The 6,542-nt window shown below is 38.7% G+C and overlaps 1 long non-coding RNA gene across 1 annotated transcript in view; it reads left to right on the forward strand.

The window, feature by feature from the left end:
* The window catches only part of LOC108517018 (uncharacterized), a 15,151-nt gene that overhangs the window by 686 nt on the left and 7,923 nt on the right, over positions 1–6,542 (forward strand). The window contains exon 2 of the long non-coding RNA XR_001881983.1: positions 853–998. This is a non-coding gene — a long non-coding RNA (uncharacterized LOC108517018). The remainder of the gene's footprint in view (positions 1–852; positions 999–6,542) is intronic.

Below are 6,542 nucleotides of genomic sequence, written 5' to 3' on the forward strand. Positions count from 1 at the left end.
TAATTTGAGCATCAAAATAAAATAAAATCACTATTAAATGGCTAGAGGGTAAAATCGTTCTCAAATGGTGTCTCCAATTTGGGGCATTTAAAGAGTCTGATGACTTTGGGATGATTAGGGATTTGGAATATCATGCTCACAACATTCACATTTGCTGAGTAAAATGAAAGAAATATAAAGTGTTATGTGCATGAACTTTATAATATTAAAGCATTAAATATTAATATGAAGCCATAATGCCAAGATATTTTTTCTGCAAACAGAAACTCCTTTTTTATTTACCTAATAACCTTGTGTGGAAGTATTCTCAGGAAGGATGGTTAGCACTTTTGAAAGAGCATCCAATCTGCCTACTATCTGAGCAGAAGCAAATTGAGGGTATAGATCATAAAATCTTAGTCCTGAATAGGAGCTGAGAAATAATTTAGTCTGCATAGATGAGGGATCTTAGATCCAGAGCTGTTGAATGATTTACATAAATTCACATAATTGCCTAGTGACAGAGCTGGGATTAGAACCCTCGTCAGCTGACAAAGAATGCAGGACCCTTTCTATGGTATCACTTCCTATCACAGCTAGAAAATGACTACTAATACATCAGCATAACCTTGGTGGCTCAATATTCCCTTGGCAGAATATAACATGATTATTGAAACAAGAATCCAGAGGCTGCTCTAGCCTTGCTTTTGCACATCCTGCCTTTGGGAATTTGCAGGTATCCCGGGTTGTTCTTAGGAGAGGAGAATATGAAGGGCCACTGGTGATTTTTGCCAAGCCCCTTAAGTACTTGGGAGGGAAATTATTTTAAGACATTAGTGGCTTTTGTGCCTTAACGATCTGTTCTATCAGCAGTATGAAGTCTGCGAGCTCACATCGGTTGAAGATCGGTTGATCTTCTTCACTGACTTCACTGACTTGTTTCTACTTCAGGAAACAGCAAGAGATACTGAGGGAACCACTGATGTTGATAATTCCGTTTTCAAATCTGCTTTCTTAAGGTAACTTTAGAGAGTTTGGGACAAGGCTTTAAATGACCTGTTCCTACTAGAAGCTGAAAGTGTGGTGGTGAAATGATGAAGAAAGGTTGGTTAATGCATACAAATATATAGTTAGATAGAATGAATAAGTTTGATAGCACAGTAGGGTGACTATAGTTAACAACAATGTATTGTGTTTTTCAAAATAGCTAGAAAAGATTTGAAATGTTCTCAACATAAAGAAATGATAAGTGTTTAAGGTGATGACTATCCTAAATAACCTGATTTGATTATTATACGTTCTATGCATTTATGGAAACATCACATGTACCCCATATGCATGTACAAATATTGTCTATCAATTTACAAAAAAAAAAGACCAGCTTCTTTAAATGGTTAAATCTAAAGAAGTGTGAATATACTCCTTATACTCCAGTATATGGCATCATAGTCATTCTAGAAGCCTTAGTGAGCTCCGCTGCATCGTCAAGCTGTCCTCTCCAGATGTTGCTAAGAGAGGAGCTGCACTAAGTAGCTGGTGGAAGAACCCTAGAGATTTACAGACTGTTCCAGGGAGTCACCTAGGTGCTAATGAGAGCAACATCTGGGCTTTGTCAAATTGGAACCAAAGTCAACATGCCAATGAAAATTCTGGATTTATGTGAGGAGATATTGTTTTTCTGAAGTTTTGCTTTACATTTACCGGTCACCATAAATTGTGCTGCAGTTCACATTTTCTACTCTGTCTAATGACTGCAGGAAGGAAAGAAAGACTGTTGATATGGTTTGTCTGTGTCACCACCCAAATCTCATCATGAATTGTAGTTTCCATAATCCCCACGTGTCCTGGGAGAGAGCCAGTGGGAGGCAATTGAATCATGGGGCAGTTTCCCCATGCTATTATCATGATAGTGAGTGAGTTCTCACAAGGTCTGATGGTTTTAGAGGGGGCTTCCCCTTTCACTTGGTTCTCATTCTCTCTCTTGCTGCTCTGTGGAGAGGTGCCTTCTGCCATGATTGTAAGTTTCATGAGGCCTTCTCAGCCATGTGGAACTGTGAGTCAATTAAACCTCTTTTCTTTATAAATTACCAAGTCTCAGGCATTTCTTCATAACACAGTGGGAATGGACTAATATAGTACAATGGTACCATAGACAGTGAGGTTCTACTGTAAAGATACACAAAAATGTGGAAATAACTTTGAAACTGGGTAACATGCGAGGTTGGAACTGTTTGGAGGGGTCAGGAGAGGACAGGAAAATGTGAGAAAGTTTAGAACTTCCTAGAGACTTGTTGAATGGCTTTGGCCAAAATGCTGATACTGATATGGACAATGAAATCCAGGCTAAGGTGGTCTCAGATGGAGATGAGCAACTTGTTGGGAATTGTAGCAAAGGTAACTCTGGTTATGCCTTAGTAAAGAGACTGGCAGCATTTTTTCCCTGTCCTAGATATCTGTGGAACTTTGAGCTTGAGATAGATGATTTAGGGTATCTGGCAGAATAAATTTTTAAGTGGCAAAGCATTCAAGAGGAAGCAGAGTATAAAACTATGGAAAATTTACTTCCTGATGATGCAGTAGAAAAGAAAATCCCATTTTCTGGGGAGAAATTCAAGCCTGCTGCAGATATTCACATAAATAAAAAGGAACTGAATGTTAATCACCAAGACAATGGGAAAAAGTCTCCAAGGCACATCAGAGGTCTTCACAGCAGCCCCTCCCATCACAAGCCTGGAGGCCTAGGAGAAAAAAAAAATGGTTTCATGGGCTGGGCCCTGAGCCTTGCTGCTTTGTGTAGTTTCGGGACTTGGTGCCCTGCATCCCAGTCTTGGCTAAAAGGGAGCAATATACAGCTGAAGTCATGGCTTCAGAGTGTGCAAGCCCCAGGCCTTGGCAGTTTCCACACGGTGTTGATCCTGCAGGTGTACAGAAGTTGATGACTAAGGTTTGGGAACTTCCACTTAGATTTCAGAGGCTGTATGGAAACACCTGGATGTCCAAGCAGAAGTTTGCTGCAAGGGTGTAGCCCTCATGGAGATCCTCTGTTAGGGCAGTGCAGAAGGGAAATGTGGGGTTGGAGCCCCGACAAAGAGTCTCCACTGGGGCATTGCCTAATGGAGCTGTGAGAAGAGGGCCACTGTCTTCCAGATGCCAGAAAGGTAAATCCACTGACAGCTTTCACCATATGCCTGGAAAAAGCCACAGACATTCAATGCCGTGAATGCAGCTGGGAGGTGGAGTATAGCTTGCAAAGCCAGAGGGATGGAGCTGCCCAATGCCATGGAAGCCCACTTCTTGCATCAGCATGATCTGGATGTGAGACATGCAGTCAAAGGAGATTATTTTGGAATTTTAAGGTTTAATGACTGCCCTATTGGATTATGGACTTGCATGGGGCCTGTAGCTACTTCGTTTTGGCCACCTTCTGCCATTTGGAACAGCTGTATTTACCCAATGCCTGTAACCCCAATGTCTCGAGGGAGTAACTATCTTGCTTTTGACTTTACAGGCTCATAGACAGAAGGGGCTTGCCTTGTCTCAGATGAAACTTTGGACTTAGACTTTTGGGTTAATGCTGGAATGGGTTAAGGCTTGGGATAATTTTGGCAAGGCATGATTGTGTTTATAAATGTGAGGACATAAGATTTGAAATGGACCAGGCTGGAATTATATGGTTTGGCTGTGTCCCCACCCAAATCTCACCTTGAATTGTAGTGTCCATTATCCCCACATGCCATGGGAGGGGCCCAGTGGGAGATAATTGGATCATGGAAGCAGTTTCACCCATGCTATTCTCTTGATAGTAAGGTCTTACAAGATCTGATTGTTTTACAAGGGGCTTTCCTCTTCACTCAGTTTTCATTTTCTCTCTTGCCAACTTCTGAAGGGTTGCATTCTACCACAATTATAAGATTCCTGAGGCCTCCCCAGTCATTTAGAACTGTGGGTCAGTTAAACCCCTTTTCTTTATAAGTTACCCAATCTTGGGTGTTTCTTCATAGCTGCATGAGAATGGACTAATACAACTGTGATTGAGATCATTTGCTACAATGTGTGATTGTTGAGCCCTCTCTATGCCAGGCAACTTACATATGCAATCTCATTAAATCATCTCAATGGCCTTGAGAAGTACCTGTCAATATCCCTGCTTTGAGAATAACAAAGAGAGACTCAGAAGTGAAGTGACTGGTCAGAATTCTTTCTGGTAGAATGTGCAGGTTTGGGATTCAAAACAGATCAGTCTCAATTCAAAGTTCATGCTCTTTCTACTGTACCATGTGGTCTGTTTTATTCTTGTTCTTTTCTTCTACATCTCTCTGAGAAGACTGAATTACAATTTCATGAAATTCTTTGGAGATAAGAGCTCCAGTCTTTTAGATGGAATTCTTACTCAGTTACAAGAACACAGACACAATATTCAAGATAGAGAGATTTAAGCTAAGGGGCAGTTGATAATTTGTTATCTTCATAGTTCTCAGAAATGTAGTTATAAATGCAGAAAGAATAATTACATAATCTGAAAATAATAAGACAACATGCTTAACTTGCTGCTAGAGCTATATATCATGGAATATCAAGTATTAGACAGGACCTTTAAGCCAGACAGTATCAGGGGTACTTTGCCTTGCTCCTTTATACATGTAGGTTGCTATGGTTACAAGAGATAATGAATTCTGTGGAGTCTGAAGAAGCTACTCTAATACTTTAGATTGTTTGACATTTGTGAATATTTCTCTCTCTGAGATGTACCAGGTGGAATGTTTTGTGGTCATAAACATAAATTGCCAAAAAGTCTCCCAAAATTATTTTGTTTGGTGACATATTATTTCCTTAACTTTTTTCTTTTATGTTACCCTACAATACAAGCAAAATGTAGCTATGAAGGCAGAAGAAGCTTCCTGGAAACTGAGAGAGTGTTACTCTCAAAAGCACAAAAACAGTAAGGTTGAGGCCAGTGCCCTACTTACACCCACAAAGCATTTTCTCTAAATTTGATGCCATTTCTCTCCCTAAATAGAACTAATAATTAAAATTGTGTGTGTTTCACTAAGGTGCACTAATTGAGTCTGAAGCTGGATTTCATAAGTAAGCTTTTGTTGTTAAAGAATACAGCTATTTATCTATCTATATATCCTTTAACAAATATATATATATATATGTATACATAATATTTATTTGTTATATTTCTATCTCAGTTTGGGGATAGAAGTCAGACATTCATTTTCTCTCATTCTCCAGAAAATAAAATTACACTTCCAAATTTTATACATGGTCAAAAAATAGCAGCTAGGTTGGAGTAATTTCTATTTCATTTTAAAAATTCAAAAGAAGTTCTGATTATTAGCATCCTGATTATGATAGCTAGAAAAAAGCAAGAACACTTGACTTGTCCTCATTAATTTTCCATCCAATTGAGAGCGCTAACACAGTTTCTGTAGACAGTAGCCAAATGTCCCTGAGAAGCCACCAGTTGATTACTTTGAAACCTAAAGGACTATAATACACTGTCACAAGGTAAATTCTGTGTATGAAGAGGAGAGACAGGTTTATACCATTTAAGCATTATCTTCATTTGTATTGCAAAACAGACAGAAAGTTATTTTTGGAAAAGTACAAGATCAAACACCATTGTAGAAAATAAATATTATTTGGGGAGGAATCCAAAATAGGCCATTTCTGCAAAGTAATCAAATGCAATCTGCAGTTATTATTTGTCTCATATGTACATATTATTTCATACAGTATATGACTACTGGGACTCAGACAATGAATTTTTAAAGGGTTACAACTGAAGAAAAAGTTTATCCTTTTGACCTCTGCTTATTTGACAGCCCTTTTAAAACTGATTTCTGTAATGGATATTCCATGTTGAATAAACTGAAGTTTGTTGGGTGTAAAACACTTCTGCTAGACTGTAAGCACATGAGCTTCAGAAAACCATGTATTTTTTGTTTATTATTAGAGCCCCAGCATCTAGCGGAAGGGCACCTGCTAATCTTCATCTTCCTTTAAAACTGTTTCTGTCTTGGTTACAAGAGCCAAAAAGTCACACAGACTAGGGAATTGCTAACCCACCTTTCCTTGGTTCAGGCGTTATGTGACCTGAGCCAAGACAATAAGACTTTTTCCTTATGAATTTAATTTCTGGAACAGGGAGAAATTGGAGATGCTATTTTTAGATGAGATGCTGTTAAGATAAAAGAACAAGATACTTACTGTAATAGTTTCAATGATCAGAAAAATTCCTCATAGTGAAACAGAACATGAATTTGATACATGAAGTAGAGAAGGCCATTACATAATGGTAAAGGGATCAATTATTCAGGAAGAGCTAACTATCCTAAATATATATGCACCCAATACAGGAGCACCCAGATTCATAAAGCAAGTCCTTAGAGACTTACAAAGAGACTTAGACTCCCATACAATAATAATGGGAGACTTTAATACCCCACTGTCAACATTAGACAGATCAGCAAGACAGAAAGTCAAAAAGGATATCCAGGAATTGAACACCACTCTGCACCAAGCAGACCTAATAGACATCTACAGAACTCTCCACC

This window comes from Rhinopithecus bieti, unplaced genomic scaffold (genome assembly GCF_001698545.2).
Source record: "Rhinopithecus bieti isolate Rb0 unplaced genomic scaffold, ASM169854v2 scaffold_37857, whole genome shotgun sequence".
In the NCBI taxonomy this organism is placed as follows: domain Eukaryota; kingdom Metazoa; phylum Chordata; class Mammalia; order Primates; family Cercopithecidae; genus Rhinopithecus; species Rhinopithecus bieti.